This window comes from Bos indicus x Bos taurus, chromosome 8 (assembly GCF_003369695.1).
Source record: "Bos indicus x Bos taurus breed Angus x Brahman F1 hybrid chromosome 8, Bos_hybrid_MaternalHap_v2.0, whole genome shotgun sequence".
In the NCBI taxonomy this organism is placed as follows: Eukaryota; Metazoa; Chordata; class Mammalia; order Artiodactyla; family Bovidae; genus Bos; species Bos indicus x Bos taurus.
The window spans coordinates 12271844-12296979 of NC_040083.1; positions in this window are offsets into that span (position 1 = coordinate 12271844).

The window sequence follows — 25136 nt, forward strand, 5'->3', positions numbered from 1 at the left end:
CATTCTGATAAAATTTCTTTCTATTTCCTTAAGTTTTTGAAAGAAAAATTACTTACCGTTTTTATGAGACTATTTTTCGTTCTTTAAAACAGTCGAGACTAGATTTCCTTATAATCAGAAGAAAGCAGTATTGATAAGATTCCCGGTGATTTCAGAGTTGCTAAAATAACTGGGTGTCCAGCAGTCTTTACCTTACCTGATCTCAAGCTTTAAACTGGAAAGGCTCTTTCCTTTCTGAAACTGCTACCTCCTTTGGCTTTTTTATATTAATCTTCCCTGATTTTTCTCTTCCTTTAGTGGATGGTCACAAAAGTGTATTAAATTTAGTAAAATTGGAACTAGATCAACAAATTTGATCATTTTCTTCCATTTTGAATGGTGTTACCACACACCAAATTGTAAACATCAGAAATTTTAAAATTTGGAGGCTGAAAAAAATAAGCCTCTGCTTAGCTTACCAGGCAGTATACCTTGGTGTAGAGTTTCACCTACCGTGAAGAAGGGACAGATTTTTCATCATACAAAGATAAATTTGCTCATCAAATCTGCGTACTACTTGAGCAAACAAAAGGTAGCATTTGCCCTGCACAATAAAAAAAAGAAGTATTTCCCTTCTTCAGCCTATTGTCAACTGTGATAGTATACAGTAGTATTTATCAATTTATTTCCCTCTATTTTTATCCAGATCTAAGCAGTAAATAGATGCAGAGTTAAATTGGGTAATTTGGGATGAAGTTAGAGGACTATTTACAAAAATAAAAGCAGAGTGTAAAAAAGCCTCAGATACAAAAGATAGTAACTATAGTAACTCTAGGGTGTCATCGCTTCCATAGACCAGAATAGCAGAGGAGCAGTGTGGTGAATTCAAGGTAGAGTTTTATGTGGAGAGTGACCCTGAACAGTAGCTAGGGCCTTCAACTAAGAGTTTGATGGAAGGATATAGCCTGCCTACTATTGCCTTCTTTCCTTCTAAGGATGGAAACTGATTAAATACTCCAGTGTATCTTTCATCCCTCTCCTTGACCTTCTACCTCTGCTACGTTTTGGTGCAGTAGAATCAGAAGCCATAGGACAAGTTCAGTTCAGTCACTCAGACGTGTCCAACTCTTTGCAACCCCATGGACTGCATCACACCAGGCTTCTCTGTCCATCACCAACTCTCAAACCTTGCTCAAGCTCATGTCCATTGAGTTGGTGATGCCATCAAGCCATCTCATCCTCTGTCGTCCCCTTTTCCTGCCTTCAAACTTTCCCAGCATCAGGGTCATTTCCAATGAGTCAGTTCTTCACATCAGGTGGCCAAAGTATTGGAGTTTCAGCTTCAGCATCAGACCTTCTAATGAATATTCAGGACTGATTTCCTTCAGGATTGACTGGTTTGATCTCCTTGCAATCCAAGGGACTCTCAAGAGTCTTTTCAAAGGAGCTTATCAATACAGGTCATACAAGTCAACTTCGATGGGAAGAGCCGAGAGTAAAAAGATACAAAGTGGTTCAGGGGACAAATTGAGGTTATCTAGGACACTCACCAAACTAATTATTCACTTACCATGTCATTGTCTCAGATTTCTTTAAAGTATAAATGCAAATATCTTTCATCACATGCAAAATGCAAATGCACATTACATCCAAGGCTTCTGATCCGTATTTAGTGGTGTAAATCCTCCTTCCTACTGCTACTTCATGTCTTGAGTATAGCATTCTACTTGCAGTTGCTTTTTCCCATGCCATATAATATGTCTCCATGCTTTAAAGTGAAGAGAATTGCAAATTAAACTTACATATAGCCATTATACGGGCTTCCCTGGTGGCACTAGTGGTAAAGAACCTGCCTGCCAATGCAGGAAATGTTAAGAGATGCCAATTCAATCCTTGGGTTGGGAAGATCCCCTGAAGAAGGGCATGGCAACCCACTCCTGTATTCATGCCTGGAGAAACCCCATGGACAGCGAAGACTGGCAGGCTACAGTTCATGGAGTCACAGAGTTGGACATGACTGAAGCAACTTAGCAGGCACGCACATAGCCATTATATATTAAAATTAAATTGTTAACATTGTCTCATCTGCTAATTTTGCTGAAGAATTTTAATTAAAAATACTGATATGCTGGTATTAAACCCATAAGCTTATCATGTACATCTATAAAGTATGACACCATCCTTTCCTTAGTTAAATTGCTGCTGCTGTTGCCGCTAAGTCGCTTCAGTCGTGTCCGACTCTGTGCGACCCCATAGACGGCAGCACACCAGGCTCCCCCGTCCCTGGGATTCTCCAGGCAAGAACACTGGAGTGGGTTGCCATTTCCTTCTCCAATTAGTTAAATTAATCCATCTTTAATATAATTTATCCTCAATCTATATCAAAATTTCCTAGTAGTCGCCAAAATCTCATTTTATAGATGATTATTTTAGGGTTAGTATCCCTACAAGTTTCATTCCTTGCATTTGGTTGTTAATTCACTTAGATTTCTTTTATCTATAAATATCCAAATGCAACCGTTTTTCTTGAATAATCATTTTCCAGTGTTGGAAGCTTTTGTTTAATTTCCAAAGTTCACAAAATATGATTTTGATAATTCTTCTCATTGCTTTTAAGAAGGAGAGAATTTTTAGAGATGATTACTCATCATTTATGCTGACCTCATTTTCCCCTAATGTATTTGCTTTCTTATTTTCCAAAGTGACTCTTTCAAACTTTCTCAAACAAAACAAAACACATTCTTTTCCCCATTGCTGCTAGCTGATGATACTTCAGTAATAAAATAGATGGAATCTGGATATAGAAACTTACCTATGTAGTTACATTATCACTCACCCTTCCTTTCCAATGGAAAACATGGTCCCTCTCCTATTGATTCCAATCCATTCACTCCTGCTGTAAATCACATCTCCTCTTTCATATTTGAGAGCTTTATTCTTCCAAATTTCTCTTATCTTTTGAAACACCATATTTTCTTTCTTTACTATATCAGGACCAGAAAGATACAAATACTTTATCATAATCTATTGTCTCATGAAAAATTTCTTCTGTTGGTCACTTGTTTCTTTACTATTAACTATTTCCCTACTATTAATTGAACAATTCTCTGCTGACTTTTCTGCCCAAGGTTCACAAGTATGTGACCCTTAATTCTCCCCATTTTCTTAACACTAGTGTCTAAGAAAGGACCATTTTATAGTTGAACAGTGAGCTGTGCTAACCTCAGGGGGGCACATACTGGATCTGAAAAGGTCTTGGGGGAAGAAGTAAAAGCTGAATTATTATTTAATACAGGGACACCTGGGGTCGATTCATAATTGGAAGGTCCAAAGGAGATAATAATTTATTTAACATATCAATTATCCTTGCCGCACATAATCCCTTAATTATATAAAATAAAAGGAAGTGATCCCTCAGTTCAGTTCAGTCGCCCAGTCATGTCTGACTCTGCAACCCCATTGACTGCAGCATGCCAGGCTTCCCTGTCTACCACCAACTCTTGAAGCTTGCTCAAACTCATGTTCATTGAGTTAGTGATGCCATCCAACCATCTCATGCTCTGTCATCCCCTTCTCCTCCCACCTTCCATCTTTCCCAGCATTGGGGTCTTTTCCAGTGAGTCAGTTCTTTGCATCAGGAGGCCAAATGTTGGAGTTTCAGCTTCAGCATCAGTCCTTCCAATGAATATTCAAGACTGATGTCCTTTAGGATTGACTAGTTGGATCTCTTCGCAGTCCAAAGGACTTTCAAGAGTCTTCTCCAACACCACAGTTCAAAAGCATCAATTCTTCGGTGCTCAGCTTTATTTATAGTCCAACTCTCACATCCATACATGACTATTGGAAAAACCATAGCTTTGACTAGATGGACCTTTTTTGGCAAAGTAGTGTCTCTGCTTTTTAATATGCTGTCTAGGTTGACATAGCTTTTCTTTGAAAGAGTAAGTGTCTTTTAATTTCATGGCTGCAGTCACCATCTGCAGTGATTTTGGAGCTTAAGAAACTAAAGTCTGTCACTGTTTTCACTGTTTCCCCATTTATTTGCCATGAAGTGATGGAACTGGATGCCATGATCTTGGTTTTTTGAATGTTGAGTTTTAAGCCAGATTTTCACTCTCCTCTTTCAGTTTCATCAAGAGGCTCTTTAGTTCTTCTTTCCTTTCTGCCATAAGGGTGGTATCATCTGCATATCTGAGGTTATTGATATTTTTGCTGGGCAATCTTGATTCCAGCTTGTGCTTCATCCAGCCTGGCATTTTGCTTGATGTACTCTGCATATAAGTTAAATATGTAACCTTTATGTACTCCTTTCCTGATTTGGAACCAATCTGTTGTTCCACGTCCAGTTCTGTTGTTTCTTGACCTACATACAGATTTCTTAGGAGGCAGGTCAGGTGGTCTGGTATTCCCATCTCTTTCAGAATTTTCCACAGTCTGTTGTGATCCAAACAGTCAAAGGCTTTGGTATAGTCAACGAAGCAAAAATAGATGTTTTTTTGGAACTCTCTTGCTTCTTCAGTGATCCAATGGATGTTGAAAATTTGCTGGCAAAGTGATGCCTAAAATATCTGAATATTGCAGTACTCTGTCCTGATACCATCCTGACTCGATGCTCAAATACTTTTTAAGTGGAATAATCCCTGAGCAGACCAAACAGTAGTGACTGACAACTGCAGCTAGAAATCTTAGGTTTGAATTATCTAGAATTGTACCCCTGTGCTCAAACTTGTAAACGAAAATGCTATCTCAGGTCAATTCAGCTATTGATAATATTTTTCACCTTACCTGGGAGACTTAAGAAAGAACTTATGTTCTCTAAGGAAAATATATAATATTGTTATCCAATCAGCACTATTCCTGTGTATACCATATATAGTATATACTGAAAGAATACAAATTATACAGAGAAACAAGAATCTAGAATCTATGTTTTAGCAAAATTTATTCAACAGAACCAACTCAGAGATAACCTGGATATTAGATATAGAAAACAACTTTACAATAATTATTATTAATATGTTCAAATTATTACAGGAAAATATGTCAAAATGAGTTAACAAATATGGACATGTAAACCATAAAACAGAAACCATAGACATTTTAGATCTGAAAAATATAGAATAACCAAAATCTAAAACTTTGGAAGATTTGGCGGGATAATGACTACTGCTGAAGAAATAATTAGTGTGAAGACAGGCCAAACTAATGCACAAAAATGAGGCATAGGGCAGGCACTCTCGGTTCCCCTTCTGATGTCTACATCAGAAGCTTTCTCTTTCGCTTTTATACTTAATAAAACTCTGCTACACAAAAGCTCTTGTTTGATCAAGCCTGGTCCCAGATCCCAAAACTAAATCTTCTTCTCCAGAGATCATGAATCTGACATTGTTCACTGTAAGCTATCTTCTTGGGGGCTCGTCTGGGATCTTTAGGACAAGGTAAGAACACTCAGAGCTCTAGCCTCTCTGCTTTCTCAGAATACATGTTGTCTGCTGTACTTGACTAACTCTACAGTGTGCTTGTGTGTGTGATTGATTAAAAGAGATACCTGAGCAAACCAAGTGCTGTGTCCTAATCTGCGGTTCTGAGGTGACCTCATAAGGCTTATGGCAGAAACCCGGTAGGGGGATTATACCAACCTGCCAATGCCAAGAGATACCCAATGTCCCTGCAAGGGGAACACCCAGAGATGGGCAAAGCATATGTACCTAACTTTCCTTTCTCGTCACCTTTTCTGGTCTCTTTGACCATTTTGTAATTGCATGGGGAATTAGGTTAGATTGATGGTTTTGAACTGTGGTGTTGGAGAAGACTCTTGAGAGTCCCATGGACTGCAAGGAGATCCAACCAGTCCATTCTAAAGGAGATCAGTCCTGGGTGTTCTTTGGAAGGATGCTAAAGCTGAAACTTCAGTACTTTGGCCACCTCATGCAAAGAGTTGACTCATTGGAAAAGACTCTAATGCTGGGAGGGATTGGGGGCAGGAGGAGAAGGGGACGACAGAGGAAGAGATGGCTGGATGGCATCACTGACTCGATGGACGTGGGTTTGGGTGAACTCCGGGAGTTGGTGATGGACAGGGAGGCCTGGCATGCTGCAATTCATGGGGTCGCAAAGAGTCAGACTCTACTGAGCGGCTGAACTGAACTGAACTGAACTAGGTTAGATTACTAACCTAATCTGTTGGATCACAGACTCTCAAGGATTATGATCCATGCTGTTACTGTGTACTTTTACTTAGACCCCATGTATGGAAGCGCTTAGCCTTGCTAGACTAGCCAGCCTTGCTGGAAATTTACTAGGAACAGTATGGAGCGAGGTGGAACTCTAGCTCCCGGAATGTCTCTCAGACTAGTGGTTTGGCTGCCTGCCTCAGGGGCCAGCAACCTGAAAGTGAGTCTTTGTCATGGCTATGTCTCTTATCTATATGGATGGAAACACTGCTGGTGACTATGAGGTTTTTGAGGACACATATTGGGAATTTCAAGACGTGGTCAGATTGGAAGTGATATGGGCTTCTTTTGGTAGCACTGCTGCTGCTGCTGCTAAGTCGCTTCAGTCGTGTTTGACTCTGTGTGACCCCATAGACGGCAGCCCACCAGCCTACCCCCATCCCTGGGATTCTCCAGGCAAGAACTCTGGACTGGGTTGCCATTGCCTTCTCCAGTGCAAGAAAGTGAAAAGTGAAAGTGAAGTCACTCAGTCATGTCCGACTCTTCACGACCCCATGGACTGAAGCCTACCAGGCTCCTCTGCCCATGAGATTTTCCAGACAAGGGTACTGGAGTGGGGTGCCATTGCCTTCTCCTTGGTAGTACTAGCTCTTAGCAGACCAGAGGAGGCTCTCTGATGGCTTTTGTCTCAACTCCTTAGATATTTCTTTCTGTGGAATCTGTAGAAATGAACTGGAAGGATTGGTCCTAGTAGCTTGAGGACAGACATCACTTTTTCCTAACTGGCCAGCCCTCCACAACTTCCTTTGCTATCACATATACTGACATGGTGACACTCAGTAGGGACATCTTAGTTGTTGTTCATCCCTTTATGACTCACCATTTCTACTGTGGTCAGGACTGTACTCAGGCATATGTGTGCATGGGCCCATGTAAGACAGATGCTTTCCCTAATAGTCCTAGTTTGGGAAACGTTCCATAAAGTTACTTTGCTCCACCCCAGGTAGCATCAGGAAAAAGGGCAAATCAAACAAAGGTCTTAGTGGTATGGAACTAAATCAATCTGGGATGCCACCAAGTCTATTCCTGGAGCATCTCCACCTCATCTCAGTGGTAGAATCAGGAGGGATGAGTAAGAGGCTTGCGTCGGTAAGGGGCAGACTAAGTCCAACCAAGGAAGGAAAGCTTCAGTGGAAGGTCTGTCTGCACCCCCATCTAGAGCAGGGAGGGATGCCTCTGGTGGAAAGAAGCCATGGCTGTGGATGCTTCTTTTTTCTCTCTTACAGATGGGAGCTAGAAGTTCCAGAATCACTCCTTTAAAATGTATTTTAACAAACAAGCTGGGACAAGACTGGTCCCCAGAATTTAAGAAGACATGCCTGATCTTCTGTGATACTGAATGGCCATGGTGTCCTTTGGAAGACAGGGAACACTGGCCTGTTAAAGGGTCTCGCAATAACAATACTATTTTTTTTTAAGTTGGAGGCTAATTACTTTACAATATTGTAGTGGTTTTTGCCATACATTGACATGTATCAGCCATGGGTGTACATGTGTTCCCCATCCTGAACACCCCTCCCACTTCCCTTCCCATCCCATCCCTCGGGGTCATCCCAGTGCATGAGGCTGAGCACCCTATTTCATTCATCGAACCTGGGCTGGTGATCTATTTCACATATGGTAATATACACATTTCAATGCTATTCTCTCGAATCATCCCACCCTTGCCTTCTCTCTCAGAGTCCAAAAGTCTGTTCACTTCTTTGTCTCTTTTGCTGTCTCGCATATAGGATCATCATTACCATCTTTCTAAATTACATATATATGCATTTATACACTGCATTGGTATTTTTCTTTCTGACTTACTTCACTCTGTATAATAGGCTCAAGTTTCATCTACATCATTAAAGCTGATTCAAATGCATTCTTGTTAATAGCTGAGTAATACTCCATTGTGTATATGTACCACGGCTTTCTTATCCATTCCTCTGCCAATGGATATCTAGGTTGCTTCCATGTCCTAGCTATTGTAAACAGTGCTGTGATGAATATTGGAGTACACATGTCTCTTTCAATTCTGATTTCCTCAGTGTGTATGCCCAGAAGTGGGATTGCTGGGTCATATGGCAGTTCTATTTCCAGTTTTTTAAGGAATCTCCACACTGTTCTCCATAGTGGCTGTATTAGTTTGCATTTCCACCAAAAGTGTAAGACAGTTCCCTTTTCTCCACACCCTCTCCAGTGCTTATTATTTGTAGACTTTTTTTTAAGAGCAACCATTCTGACTGGTGTGAGATGATAACTCATTTTGGTTTTGATTTGCATTTCTCTGATAATGAGTGATGTTGAGCATTTTTTCATGTGCTTGTTAGGAGAAGGCAATGGCACCCCACTCCAGTACTCTTGCCTGGCAAATCCCATGGACAGAGGAGTCTGGTAGGCTGCAGTCCATGGGGTCGCTAAGAGTCAGACATGACTGAGCGACTTCACTGTCACTTTTCACTTTCATGCATTGGAGAAGGAAATGGCAACCCACTCCAGTGTTCTTTCCTGGAGAATCCCAGGGACGGCGGAGCCTGGTTGGCTGCCGTCTCTGGGGTCACATAGAGTCGGACACAGCTGAAGCGACTTAGCAGCAGCAGCAGCAGCAACCATCTGTATGTTTTTTTTGGAGAAATGTCTGTTTAGTTCTCTGGCCCATTTTTTGATTGGGTCATTTATTTCTTTGGAATTGAGCTGCATGAGCTGCTTATATATTTTTGAGATTAATTCTTTGTCAGTTGCTTCATTTGCTATTATTTTCTCCCATTCTGAAGGCTGTCTTTTCACCTTGCTTATAATTTCCTTCATTGTGCAAAAGCTTCTAAGTTTAGTTAGGTCCCATTTGTTCATTTTTGCTTTATTTCCATTACTCTGGGAGGTGGGTCATAGAGGGTCCTGCTGTGATTTATTTCAGAGAGTGTTTTGCCTATGTTTTCCCCTAGGAGTTTTATAGTTTCTGGTCTTACATTTAGATCTTTAATCCACTTTGAGTTTATTTTTGTGTATGGTGTTAGAAAATATTCTAGTTTCATACTTTCACAAGTAGTTGACCAGTTTTCCCAGCACCACTTATTAAAGAGATTGTCTTTTCTCCATTGTATATTCTTGCCTCCTTTGTCAAAAATAAGGTGTCCATAGGTGCGTGCATTTATCTCTGGGCTTTCTATTTTGTTTCATTGATCTATATTTCTGTCTTTGTGCCAGTACCATACTGTCTTGATTACTGTGGCTTTGTAGTAGAGCCTGAAGTCAGGCAGGTTGATTCCTCCAGTTCCATTCTTCTTTCTCAAGATTGCTTTGGCTATTTGAGGTTTTTTGTATTTCCATACAAATTGTGAAATTATGTGTTCTAGTTCTCTCAACAATACAGTTGGTAGCTTAATAGGAATTGCATTGAATCTGTAGATTGCTTTGGGTAGTATACTCATTTTCACTATACTGATTCTTTCAATCCATGAACATGGTATATTTCTACATCTATTTGTGTCCTCTTTGATTTCTTTCATCAGTGTTTTATAGTTTTCTATATATAGGTTTTTGATTCTTTAGGTAGATTTATTCCTAACTATTTTATTCTTTTCATTGCAATGGTGAATGGAATTGTTTCCTTAATTTCTCTTTCTGTTTTCTCATTTTCAGTGTACAGGAATACAAGGGATTACTGTGTGTTAATTTTATATCTTGCAACTTTACTATATTCATTGATTAGTTCTAGTAATTTTCTGGTGGAGTCTTTAGGGTTTTCTATGTGGAGGATCATGTCATCTGCAAACAGTGAGTGTTTTACTTCTTCTTTTCCAATTTGGATTCCTTTTATTTCTTTTTCTTCTCTGATTGCTGTGGCTGAAACTTCCAAGACTATGTTGAATAGTAGTGGTGAGAGTGGGCACCCTTGTCTTGTTCCTGAGTTTAGGGGAAATGCTTTCAGTTTTTCACCATTGAGGAAAAGGTTTGCTGTGGGTTTATCATACATGGCTTTTATTTTGTTGAGGTATGTTCCTTCTATGCCTGCTTTCTGGAGGTGTTCTTTTTTTTATCATAAATGGATGTTGAATTTCGTCAAAGGCTTTCTTTGCATCTATTGAGACAATCGTATGTTTTTTATCTTTCAATTTGTTAATGTGGTATATCATATTGATTGATTTGCAAATATTGATGAATCCTTGCATCCCTGGGATAAAGCCCTCTTGGTCATGATGTATGATCATTTTAATATGTTGTTGGATTCTGATTGCTAGAATTTTGTTAAGGATTTTTGCATCTATGTTCATCAGCGATATTGGCCTGTAATTTTCTTTTTTTTTTTTTGTAGCATCTTTGTCTGATTTTGGTATTGGGGTGATGGTGGCCTCATAGAATGAGTTTGGCAGTTTACCTTCCTCTGAAATTTTCTGGGAGAGTTTGAGTAGGATAGGTATTAGCTCTTGTCTAAATTTTTGGTAGCATTCACCTGTGAAGCCATCTGATCCTGGGCTTTTGTTTGTTGGAATATGTTTGATTACAGTTTCAATTTCCATGTTTGTGATGGGTTGGTTAAGATTTTCTATTTCTTCCTGGTTCAGTTTTGGAAGGTTATACTTTTCTAAGAATTTGTCCATTTCTTGCAAGTTGTCCATTTTATTGGAATATAGTTGCTGGTAGTAGTCTTTTATGATCCTTTGTATTTCTGTGTTGTAAATGCAATACTGTTTTATAACTAGACTTGTTTTCTGTAGAAAATAAGAGAAATGAGTAGAAGTGCCATATGTGTTGTTCTTTATCTCTCTGAAAGGTCAATAATTACTTCAAATGTAAGTGGATTAAATGTTCCAACCAAAAGACACAGACTGGCTGAATGGATACACAAACAAGACCCATATATATGCTGTCTACAAGAAACCCACTTTAGACCTCAAGACACATACAGACTGAAAGTGAGAGGACAAAAGTACCTAAAGAAAATCCTGAATTGAACCAGTGATCCTAGGGCAATATCAAGCGTTCTAATAGATGTAGAGTTTGAATCTCAGAGAAGACAGAATAGGGCAAAAAATACATTAGAAGAAATATTGGACAAACCTACTCAATTTGATAAAAACTTTAATCTACAGATCTGAGGACCACAAATCACAAACAGAATAAATGTTCAGAAATTCACATCTAGGCATATCACTGCCAAACTACAGTATACTAAAAACAAAAGAGTAGATTCTAACACTATCCCAGGTTAGAAGTTATGTATTTAATACAAGGAAAAACAATTGAATTTTTATCAAGCAGTGCAAGCTAGAAAACAATAAAGTGATATCTGTTATGAGACAGCTGGCTTTGTCTTTGAGGAATAAGTTAAGCCAAGGTAAAGGAAACCTTTCAAATTCTGCTTAAGGATTATAGGCGAGGTTGTGGATGCTATTGCAGGAGGTATATAAAACACAGAAACTAGTGACAGGTTGAGTCATAAACAAAGATGTACAGAAATCATAGCAAGACTAAAGATTGATGAACAAAGAATGAAGTGAAGGTACCCAGGATATAGACTTACACATATATTGGGATGGCCAAAGAGTTCATTTGAGTTTTTCCATACACTGCTGTTTAGAAACCTGAAAAACCTTTTTGGTCAACCCACTAAAAATAATTTTTAACAAAGGCATCAGTATAATTCAATGGGGACAAGAAAGCTTTTAAACAACTGATATTAGACCAGTTGAATATCTGTATGGGATGAATTGAATTATGATTTATACCTCACATTATACACACAATTTCAGTACAAAAAATAATTCAAAGTAGATTAAAGATTTGATGTAAAAGCTAAATTTAAAAGTTCATGGAAGAAAGCAATTGCAACATGAAAGAGGTTTCAGATTTCTCAGAGAGAATACATAAAGCCTTAACTGCACTTCAGCAAAGTTAAAAACTTTTACTCATCAAAATACACAGCAAGTGACAAGCAAACCACAGACTGGGTAATCAGATTCTTGGTACATATATTTACTGAAGGAATAATACATTATGTAAGGAGCTCTTATAAATCAATAACAAAAAGGACAACAACTCAGTAAAAAGTAGGCAAATAGTTTCTCAGGTACTTCCTAAAAGGGAATGTACAAATATGTAAAATAAACACATGGAAAGCATCTCAGCATTATCTCTCATCAGGGACATGCACATTAAATCAAAATAAGATGCCACCACTCACTAAAGTGGTTAATATTTTAAAAAGACTAACCAGTCAAATGTTGGGGAGGAAGAGGAAAAAACTGTATCTCATGTATTGCTGGGAGGAATGTATAAAAGAACACCCTCTGTGGGAAAATGTTTGTAGTCTCTTACAGAATTAAACACACACCTTTATCTTATCTACCATTTCCATTTCTGGTATTTACTTAAAAGATATGATGCATAAATCACATGTACAAAATATAGGTCATATTCTATCAATTATGGCAAAAACCTGGGAAATTTCCTATGTCTATTAGCTAAAGAATGAGTCAAAGACTGTGATATAATCATAAAATGTCATTATATTCAGCAATTGATAGGAACAAATAAAAAGGAATCTATACATGAAACAGCATGAATGACTTGCAAAATAATACAGAACAGAACAAAACAAAACAAAAAAACCTGCTTCAACCTCCTCCTTGATTGGATTTCCATCTTTCATGAAGTGAAAGAATTAGATAAGTAGATGAGCTTGTATTTTATTGCAAACTTTCCTCATATTCTATCAGATAGATTTGTTACTGTGTAGTTTTTTCCCATGTTGAATTGTAAATGTAGGACATGCCTGCTTGTTATGACAAAAAAAAAAAAAAAGAATTTGTTTTTTAACCATACTGTTTAGTGATCAGGAAGTGATGTGTTAATCATTTTACCTCTTAATGAAAAATTATCGGCAGTTTATCTGGTTATATTTTAGGAAATTAGATGGAGATTTGAAGCAGTAATACAATGTAGTATAATTTTTTCCTTTAATATAATGGAAATGACCTTGCTTGGTGGCCTAGACAGTAAAGAATCCACCTGCAATGCTGGACACCTGGGTTTAATTCCTGGGTTGGGAAGATCCCCTGGAAGAGGGCATGGTGACCCACTCCAGTAGTCTTGTCTGGAGCATCCCCATGGACAGAGGAGTCTGATGGGCTACAGTCCAAAGGGTCGCAAAGAGTCGGACATGACTGAACAACACAGCACAGCAAGCTCCAAGTTTGTGTTTTTTGGAAGAATGTTTGATTGTTATGAGCAGTTTACTGATATTAAGCAAAAGATGCCTTTGTTTGATTTGACCTTGATTTGTCCCTACTCGATCCCAATAAGTGTCCATATGACATCTCTGTGGGAAGGACATGAACAGGAGATAATGCTGCAGAAATCCAAGTAACAATTAAAAATGTTATAGATAGAATTGAGATGTGTGTGTGCTTTGCAACCCCATGGACAGACAGTAGCCCACCAGGCTCTTCTGTCCATGGGATTTTACAGTTGAAAGTACTGGAATGGGTTGCCATTTTCTCCTTCAGGGGATCTTCCAACCCATGGAACAAACCCTCCTCTCCTGTGTTTTCTGCAGGCAGATTCTTTACCACTGAGCCCACTGGGGAAGCCATAGTTGATATAGATATAGATACAGATGATATAGATATATGCCTGTTTTTTTTCCTCAAATACCAATGCAGATGTTTCTTCTGAACTGGAGTATGTAAACATACAGTGTTTCCCTTCCACCTTTCTTAGCTAATTAGCATCATGGTTGTGCTATACTGTGGTCTGCACTATGGGCCTTGAGGAAAGAGGTGTCAAGAAAGCTGACCTGGCTTCCTCTATAATTGAAAGTTGGCTTGAGACTATTGTTCTAGCAGCCAAAAGAAAAAACCCAGAAAGAAAGGACTGCTTTTCTTTATTTGATTCTCCACCTCCAACTATACACAGCTACCTTGACCAAGATAGTTCATAAAGACAGATTGTACAGTGAATGATGTAGGATACTACAATACATAATGGGATATTGATTGTTTATATGAAACAAATCCAGTTTTACAGAAGGGAAGTTAAACCCATTTCCACAGGGAAGCTCAACAAGCAAACAAACAAAACTTTTCATTTTAAATATATTTTAAAGTTCTACAAAATGCAATAAATATGTCAAATGAGTTTTAAAATATCCTCTCCTCAATTTTGGTGCTTCCCTGGTGGTGCTAGTGGTAAAGAACCCACCTGACAATACAGGAGACATGAGGTGCAGGCTCCATCCCTGGGTTGGGAACATCCCCTGGAGGAGGGCATGGGGACTCACTCCAGTATTCTTGCATGGAGAATCCCATGGACAGAGGAGCCTGGCAGCTACAGTCCATAGGGTTGCAAAGAGTTGGACACAACTCAAGCTACTTAGCACACATTCATGTACTCCTTAATTTCAAGGAGTATTTTTTAAACATTTCCTCAAGAGAATGCGCCTGCAATGTGGGATACCTGGGTTCAATCTCTGGGTTGGGAAGATCCCCTAGAGAAGGGAAAGGCTACCCACTCCAGTATTCTGGCCTGGAGAATTCCATGAACTACACAGTCCAGGGGGTTGCAAAGAGTCGGACATGACTGAGTGACTTTCACTTTTCAAGTTGTTTGGTCTGCTAAGTTTTATGTATTGACTGATTTTTTTTATGATCTGAAAAGCCTTAAGCTGACACGTGAACTATATTCTTAAATTCATCAGCACATTCACTCAGGAAGCTTGCCAATTGTGTTTTGTGCCTGGATTCAGTGTCACAGGTTATTGTGGTTATCTTTTGTTAAATGGAGGAATGCACCTCTTGCAAAATGTCTGTAAGTTGTAGACAAAAGTAAAATAACATATTTTATAAATGTTCAAGTTTCTCATATTTCCTCCAAAATTGTTTAAAATCATTTTGCTTATTGATTTAATTTGCTTCTAAAGTACAAATGCCATCATTACCTTTACAGGTATTATAATTTTCATTTAATGATGACAGCATAACCAAATTTTTAAATTATCATTTACAATCTGCACCCTTGCTCATTTCTGCAAAAGTAGGAGTAATGCTATTTTTCTGAAATGTTTGTGAAAGACATAAATATAAAAAATATTTCCAGGAGGCTAATTTTATAAAGGAGAAAAAAAATCATAACCCTGATAATAACTCTGATGAAGCATAGTGAAAATTGGAGTCAGAGCATTCTTTCACTGTGCGTGTATGTATGTGTGTGTGTCTGGAAGTAAACAGATGTTACAAACCCTGTGATTATCTCTTGGTCTACCTGTTTCTTAAAAATAGAATATTTGCAATATTCTTGTTCTTAAGTCCGATCTTTTCAGGGAAAAAATCAAATAGAACAGAAAGAAATCATCTTGAAATGTTTATCTGATCCTGATCCATTTAATCTTGAGCTCAGCTTCCCAGCAGCACTTTTCCCTTAAATCTGATTATCAGTAGGAAAACACTTCTTGTCAAACTACAAAGAAAATCTTTCTAAATCCAGGCTCCTGTGAGGTCCACTTGTTTTTAGTAAATCAGAGAACTGGTAGTATATATTTGTTTGATGTAGGGTAGAGTTGTGATTTTTGTTGCTCTATTTGTTCATGTTGTGTTTATTCTCTGGAAAACAGAAGTTCTTAAATCAGTCTGTGAAACTAATAATGGTTTTAGATAAGCTCCATGGAGGCTTTTACTTCAAAGAGCTTCCCATTGGGTAAATAGAAATACTATTTCTTCATATGTTCTTCATACAGAGTCATTTCAAGATGGTTTTCTAGCAACAGTGAAAAGTTTGTGAGGATCCATGTATCTTTGGGCCACTATCTTTCTTACAAACCACACTTATTTGCAGAACAGCTGGGATTTCAAACTATATCAACTACCTTGGAATAGTCTGGAGCACCAGAAGACGGCTCTTGCCTTTTAGGACAGCCTGTGAGGGGAGCCTCACATATGAATATTTCAGGACAAAAGCAAATCTTATGACTAGACTGGGGACTAAGCCCATAGCCAGTTTTCAACCTTTGTTAAATGATCCACATTGAAAAATAGTTTATTGAAGTACTAAAAGAAACCCCCAAGAGCTTTAGTTTAGATAACACTGGTATCCTCTCTGTTTATGACATGGGTCATTGCATCTAGACTCTTGGACTTTCATTTGTTGTTTGCAAGAAGAAGGGGTGCTTTTAAATTCTGCTCCTGAAATTCCTAGCATTCCTCCCCATGTGATTATGAGCATTCATATTTCTTTTTCCCAGCCAAGTTATCAAAGTGTTTCAATGAAAAATACCGGTGCCATGTTACGTCTATGTGATCTTCACAATAGCTCAAGATGAATAGAGCCTTTTTCACTTTATCAAAGGGAGAACTGTGTTTTTTAAGTACCTGATTTTTAAGCAGTGTACTTGATTGATGTTTTTGAATGGATACTTTCAGTATCTTGCTAAAAACAGGGTTGCATTACATCTGAGAGGAGCTCATCTAACAGCTAGTCTAACAGCTCTACAAATGTGAAGCTTTCCATTTTTAGGTAGAAAATGTCTGTGCTGGACCTGTGTTTTTTCCATCCCCACTGCGGGTCATGTGCACCATTCCTGGAACTATCATCTCACTCAGCAGCTTTTCGTTAAACAAGGGAGTGAATTTGTCAGTGTTCTCATTGAAGGCTATATTTATATTTATCAAGGGTAGCTTTTACATATTACAGACTCCCTGCTGTACGGGGAAAGCCAGGGTGAGCTGTCAGTCATCTATGCATCTCTTTGCCTATTGAATTCAAACAGCTCAGACATGGCATTGGCCCAACATAGAAACCAAGCGTCACAAAGCAGTTCATCTTCTTTGTAAGGGTCAAGCCCATGCTGATAATTTTCTAGGGTTTGTGTTTTATTACTAGCTGAAAACCAATAGGGTATAGAAAGAGAAAATGCATCTATTGTCATTATTAGATGAATTTTCATGTAAAGATCATTGTCACTGTATTTTCACATTTAAACTCTATGCATTTACTTGTCTGGTACAAATCCATTACTTACTAAGGAGAAGAGATTTTATTATGCCAAGATTTAATCTGTGTTTGCTAGTCTTGCTGATGATTCCTGCTATACCATTTGTTACACATTCTGCTCATCATACATGAGAAATTTGCGATCAAGTTCAAGTTATCTTAAATATTTGAGACAATCATAGAATTCTATGTTGTTTTCTCTCATGATATCAAAAGTTTTTGATACAATTTGCTCCTATAAAATTTCCACAAATACACTAAGCAAAGGCTATGAGTTCTTTGCTGTTGTTTAGTCACTAAGTTGTGTCCGACTCTTTTGCGACCCCATGGACTGTAGCCCGCTAGGCTCCTCTGTCCCTGGGATTTCCCAGGCAAGAATAGTGGGGTGAGTTACCGTTTTCTTCTCCAGGGGATCTTTCTGACCCAGGGATCAAACCCACATCTCCTGCACTGCAGGTGGAGTCTTTGCTGCTGAACCACCAGGGAAGCTCTGTGTGTTCCATATGCCTTATAAAATCAAATAAAGCCCTTTAAAGTATATTAAAATGATATGTTCTTCACCATCAAGAAGTAGATTCCTTGTAAACTCAGCTCTTCTTTCCTATTTATTGGTTCACTATTGGTGTCATTCAGCAGGAGTGTGCTAAGTGACATAGATAAGACATATTCATTGCCCTTTAGGAGTTTATTATACTATGGAATATAAAATTTTCATGGGTTTATTCTCAGTCTCCATAAATGTATTGAATTAACTGTTGCATCAAGGGAGAAGATACTGGGAAATATATAGATTGATGTTTCATAAAGAAGACATAAACTTATAGGAAAGGTAATGGTATTGAAATCAAGACAGGATTTCTTTCCAATCAAAACTGCAATGAGGTATCACTTCACACTGATCAGAATGGCCATGATTAAAGTTAAAGCTGGAGAGGGTGTGGAGAAAAGGGCACCTTTCTACACCCCTGGCGGGATAGCCACTATGGAGAACAGTGTAGAGGTTCCTTAGAAAACTACAAATAGACTTGCCATATTATCCAGCAACCCCACTCCTGGGCATATGTACTGGAAAAGATTAAAACTCTAATTTGAACAGACACATGTACTCCAAAGTTCATAGCAGCACTATTTACAGTAGCCAAGACCTGGAAGCAACCTAAGTGTTCATCGTCAGATGAATGGTTAGAGAAGATGTGGTACATAGATGCAGGAGAATACTACTCGCCATTAAAAAAATGATATAATGCCATTTGCAGTCACATGAATGGACCTAGAGATTTTCATATTAAGTGAAATGAGAAAGACAAATATCATGTGATATCACTTATACATAGGATCTAAAATATGAAACAAATGAAGTTACTTACAAAACAGAAACAGACTCACAGGTATAGAAAACAAACTTATGGTTAGCAAAGAGGGAAGAGAGTATGAGGAGGGATAAATTAGGAGTCTGGGATTAGCAGATACAAACTACTATATGTAAAATAGATATACAACAAGGTCCTGTGTATAGCACAGGGAATAATATTCAATTCCCATGATAAACTATAATGGAAAAGAATATGTGTAGGTGTAAAGTATGTCCCCTACTTACAAACCTTGCAGTTGGGAACTTTCAAAGATATGAGTGTGTGTGCCAGCCCCTATATGCCTGCTATTGTTCTGAACTTTTATACTTTCAAGGCACTTACTGTGAGATTAAAAATGTTTTATTTTTTATGTTTGATTGTATCCATTATTTGTGTGAAATTATTATAAACCTATTATAGTACAGTAGTACTATTTAGCTGAGTGTGTTAGTTAGGTACCTGGGCTAACTGTGTTGGACTTGTGAACAAATTGGACTTATGAACTGCTCTTGGAATGGAACTCATTTGTATGTAGGGGACTTACTGTAAAATTGAATCAGTTTGCTTTACACCAGAAGCTAAGACAACATGGCAAATCGATGATACTTCTAAAGAAGAAAAAGAAAGACAGGCTTTCTGACTAGCCTTGCCCCTGCACACAATGAATTTAGATGAGTCACGAAAATGTCTAGATCACGATGTCCTCAGTTTTGCACAATGGGAAGAGCTTATTTAATTTTTGGAACAATATCAAGTGATAAAGAGGGTCAAACATTTGGCATATATTTTGCCTTTATAAAATTAGTGGAAGCCATAGTTGGATACCATCATTGCCACATAAATCAAAAGAGAAAAGAAACCAAGAACTTGTGTTTAAAGAGAAATAACTTGTCTCTCAAAGCAACTTTTAAGCTATTTTTACCATCTTCTCTACTATTCTAGTGGCTGCTGGACTAATTCCTAACAAGGTTGATTTATGAATTCTTTTTTTCCCCTTTGTTAATTCTCAGATAGACTAAAAGAGAGTAACAGAAAAATGTAATTATCAGAAATGGAGGGAAAAAATTGGAGTTTTTATAAAGCAAAGGAACTCTACACAAATTATTTCTATGATTCAAAGCCAAAACAGTGTTTTGCACATAGTTCACAATAAAACTTTGTTTAAATTAAAATAAGCAAAAATACCTGATGATTCTACTTTAATAGGTATAGTATATATAAATATATTTTGTGGACGATGAAAAGAACTTCAGGAGTCATAGCTGATATCAAATGTCAAACTGTTCAAAGTAACTTCTATTTGTTCTGCTATTTTAAATAACACAGAAAGAAAACCAGGATTCAGAGAAATAATGTTTAAGTGGAACAAAAAATCACAGGGCTTGTCTGAAAGTTGACACAGTTCCCATAAAATTCACTATGCTGCTGCTGCTGCTAAGTTGCTTCAGTCATATCCGACTCTGTGCGACCCCATGGACTGCAGCCTACCAGGCTCCTCCGTTCATGGGATTTTCCAGGCAAGAGTACTGGAGTGGGTTGCCATTGCCTTCTCCTAAAATTCACTACAATGATAGGTAATTATTATGAGCTAATATTTTTGATACTAGAAAATTCAATATAATGTTGGTAAAATACCTAAAATACAATAACAATGATAATTATAATAATTATATTTCAATATTGAATCCATTATTATGTATCAGGTACTATTTAATATATTTTAATATATTTACATATATATAATTATTATTTATATGTAAATATTGCAATAAAGTACCTGTGTTGTTATTTTCAATTAAAGGTGAGGAAATCAAAGTACATGGGAGTTTGGTACTTGGTCCAAAGTTTTGCTGCCCTTACAGGCTTCCCTGGCAGCTCAAACAGTAAAGAACCTGCCTGCAATGCATGAGACCCGGGTTCAGTCCCTGGGTTGGGAAGATACCCTGGAGAAGGGAATGGCTACCTACTCCAGTATTCTTGCCTGGAGAATTCCATGGACAGAGGAACCTGGTGGGCTACAGTCCATGATGTCACAAAAGGGTCAGACACAACTGAGTGACTTTCTCTACTACTACTATGCTACTCTTACACAGAACAACTAGAATTTGAACCCATGCAGTCTGACTTCAGAGTCTACAACTATAATCATTATATCATAAAATGGTGAAAGCAGCAGAATGCTCTTGTGTTTGTCTTACAGTTTGCATCTAATTCTAAAAAAGACAATAAGGAAATTGACAAATATCCTTCTGAGTGGTCGATCCAAATCAACTTCAGCCACTCACTACAAGATAAACCTTGCCACCATGTGTACACTCCCTAACCCTCCGCCCAGCACATACACACACTGCAAATAATCTGATCCATATAAGATTAACATTCAGAACCATCTTTAAACCTATCTGTTCATGCTTGAAAAATAAGGTCCCTACTCAATCATTTTTACTGTCAACAGAAATAAACATAAGCCTTCTGGTAGTAAGAGCGTTGCCTAATTAACTTTTGTGTTAATCATGCACTGGCTGCACTCCGAGCTTTTCTACAACAAACTCTATATCATAAACTTCTAACCCTAGATATTCTTAAATATTTAAGAAGGATATTTGAATGAGGAGCTTGAGTGATGTCTAATGAATATGTATTTGTAGTCTCCCATCCTCCCACTTAAAGTAACTTACATTAAAATGTCTATCACAGAACCTGCATTTCTATATTAATCTCACCATTTGCTAAATATGTTACTTTACTTTAGATTCTAAATAGTTTTATGTCTAAAGAGTGATATATTTGGACTGAGAAAACCTAGACTCTTGTCCTGGCTTTTGAATGACCTTGGAAAGGTCTTTTCTAGATTATGACCCTGCACATTGCAGAAGGGTCCTGATCCTGGCTAGCCCCCTGACACCCTCTTTTTCTCTTCACCTTGTCCTCACCACTCTTCAACCTACTTTAAAAAATAGCTTTGTTAAGGATTAGTTAATAAAAGAAAAACTACACAGATTTACTTGGGTGACTTTTCTGTTCTGAAACCTCTTTAGTACTTCATATTTTTAGGGCACTTGTCTGGGAAAATCTCCTTAAACCTACCGACCCAGATCTTCTGCTTGACTTCTCTCCATTCAGGTTCTCATCTTAAATAACTCCTTTTCATAGAAAGTTTTCACTGGTTACCCTGTGTAAACCTGACTCAGCCCCCGACCTTACTGGCTTCTTAACAATCATTATTATCTGAAATTACCTTTTGGTTGCACTTTGTTTGCATGCTGTGGTCTATTTTTCCCTGGCAAAATGATATTTCTATTAAAGCCCAGGCCTCATCCACCTTTTTCAATGCATTATCAGTTCAGTTCAGATATTGTAAAAAGTGTGTAATTTATTACTGTTATTTTTCACATAGAAGAAAGTGTTTTTCAGTCATCAGTTCAGTTCAGTCACTCAGTCGTGTCTGACTCTTTGTGACCCCATGGACCCCAGCACGCCAGGCTTCCCTGTCCATCACCAACTCCCAGAACTTGCTCAAACTCATGCCCATCAAGTCGGTGATGCCATCCAACCATCTCATCCTCTGTCATCCCCATTCGCCTCCTGCCTTCAATCTTTCCCAGCATCAGGGTCTTTTCCAGTAAATTCTTCACATCAGGTGGCCAAAGTATTGTAGCTTCAGTTAGCCTTATATCCTGATGCAAAGTAGATGGTCAATAAATGTAGATTTAATGGAGGAAAAAACTACCATATCATTCTGAGACAAATAAGGTAACAGTTATCATGAGGATAAATAAGGTATCAGGGATGAACACATCTCCTGAACTGTAATTTCATTGCAAGTTACTATTATTGGTTAGATCTTAACACTTTTAAGTGACTTGTCCCAAGTTATAAGAGCTATTATGTAAAACTAGACTCTGAAGCCGGACAGTCTGCCTCAAAGGCCTGTAATTGTGGTCATTTAACTGCAGTCACATGCATGCGACTACATAAACTAGGCAAGATGGTGATGACCAACTATTGCAAACCAGACAATTCTTTCTTGATAAGCTCAAAACAGTTCAGTAAATCAGGGCTTCCAGTAGAGTCCAGTATGAGTTGGGAAACTTTGTAACTCATTTTAGGAACTTGGTATGGACCATTTAACTTTTTGTTAATGTCTAAGATCTCTTGGATTGCCGTGGCTGGTTGGGACCGCCACAGTTGGTTGCCACCGTGAACCATTCTTCCCTTCTTACCTTACTTTGAAATGACTAAGGACACGCCAGGTAAGGACTGGTGAAAGAGTGGCAGGGAAGTAGCGTCATGAAGCCGGTAACTTTCAACCCACTTTTGCATGACCTCCAGAGAGAAACGTGGCTATATTGAGTCTGATTTCAGTATTAAAACATATTTGCCGGGTGTGAACTCTCGGGATTTAATGCGCAGCTGTTAGAAAGAAAATGACTTAAGCAAAGCCATATGTGCTTATTTTATAATTGTTTCAGGCATTGCTTGACAAAATTTAGGGTTTTTTTTTAACCTTAAAATATTTTTTATATAACTTGCTTATATGAGTGCCAGTCCTGGAGCCTTTTTCATGATATAAGCAGGACATTATGTGAGTATGAGTTTTTCCTTTTCTTCTGTTAGTGTCATTTTATGCTCATTTGATTTGTCTCTATAGTTCTTATGTAATGTTGAGTAAGTATTTCTTTTAGACTTAGAGCAAACTTATATTTTGTCCTCTTCATAAGTTTCTTTATACAATTTGCCCAGGAGATATAATTCTGAATTACTCATTTTCCATTGAGAAAACAATGATAATATATTAGAGGAATTAAACACTAAATAAATTCAAAGGTTTTAAAGTTTACTTTTGGTCAAATATGGTAACTAATGAAATGAGAAAAACTGCATTATAGGAGAATCCTGAAAAATATCTTTTAAAATGAAAATTTTAGGTCTTGTGTAACAAACATTAAAAGGAGTACTGGCAAAGTAGAAAAATCAGAATGCTGAGCAAGCTCAAAATTATATCATACAGCACAAAAGAAACAGGATATTTTCAACCTAGGAAAGGGGAGATTGCAAACAGACTTATTATTGCTATCAAATATTGGAAGAAACATGTACTGAAGAGCCATGGGAACACATATTGTTAATAACACATTCTTTGAACCACTCTTTCAAAAGCAAGTATTGTATTAGTAGGTGATGAGTTTTCCATAACTGTGATAGATGACTGTTGACTGAAGATGTTATAGGTGAAAACCAATTTTTCAGATTGACAAAATAAACTTCAGAATTTTTTCAAGTCCTGTGTGTTTGAGGAATGAAAATTTATTGGCAAGATCAGAACCCTAGATGTCAAAAGACCTGAAAGTTTTAGTTCTCTCACTGACCTTTGGCCACATCACTTAAGCACAGTTTTAATATGTTTAGTAATTCTTTTATGTCCAGCCAAGTGCTCAGATAGAACTGTACTTTGGAGCACCTTTGTTGAAAATTTTAAGTATTTCTCAATTACCTGGGACCAGTCAGGGGACGGTGTTCAGCAGGCTGCCCCAAACCAGTGCCAGGACCTGTGTGAGTCCCACCTTCCAACATACTTCTGGATACTCTTAACTCTGCGCATTCAAGGGGTTGACCAGATGCCTCAATAATCTCCAGAATTGACAGCACCTAAGGGTCTTAGCTTTGAGTCCAAGCCTGGCAAGTTAATTGCTCCCATTGACCAGTATGACATTTCTTTCCAGATTGCAGGAGACTGGTTTAAATGCTGAATTTGATTGATCTTTGCTCGTGTTAGTCACAGGATAAATTCAGGATGACCAGTGCTCCACTGTCAGACTCTGGACTGAAGCCATGTATGTAGCTTCATATTTAAGTTTTCATTCATCTGTGTTCCAATCTTAATGAAGTCTCTAGTGTTCGGCAACTGAGAGCAACAGGACAAACACCAGAGAAACTTAACCTGTACACTTCCTGCCATTGACACTCACAGTGGTCACCTGTAATCCTCTGTGACATAGTCTCTGATAGCAGCAGAACCTACTTCTTCTCAGGACTTTCATGGCTTTTGCTTCTCTAAAACAATGAGATCTTTTATCTGATGTCTTCTCTGGATCCAATCAGTGCAGTGACGTTGTGCTTCCCCAGGTCAGTAAGCTACCCTGGATAAAGAACAGACATTCTTAGTGTGAATGAAACCACCTATGACTCTGCTCATGGACTTTTTGTCTATCCTTCCACTGTTGGTTTAGGGTGGAAACAATTATGACCAATAGTGAAATAAATTACCTGGTAATTTACCCTGTTAGGTGACCCCATGTTTCTGGGAGTGCTTGTTTTATAGACTCTAACCTAGAGTCTGGGGAGGAAAGGATGTCTTTGCTGAAGGGCTTTCCTCATTACCATAATCAAGGTCATACAGTTAGTCAGTTGATTTATTGGTGCACAATTCAATACACGGGCTGGTTCCTCAGGCAGGTCTGGCTATAGGCTACTCTCTGTTCAAAGTAAGTGTCCCTTACATTAAAAAAAAATGAGAACAATTAAAATATCAAGGTATATGTTAAAAATTAAAACTGCCCATATTTTTAGGGCCCTGGGATTTCTTGGAAGGAATGATGCTAAAGCT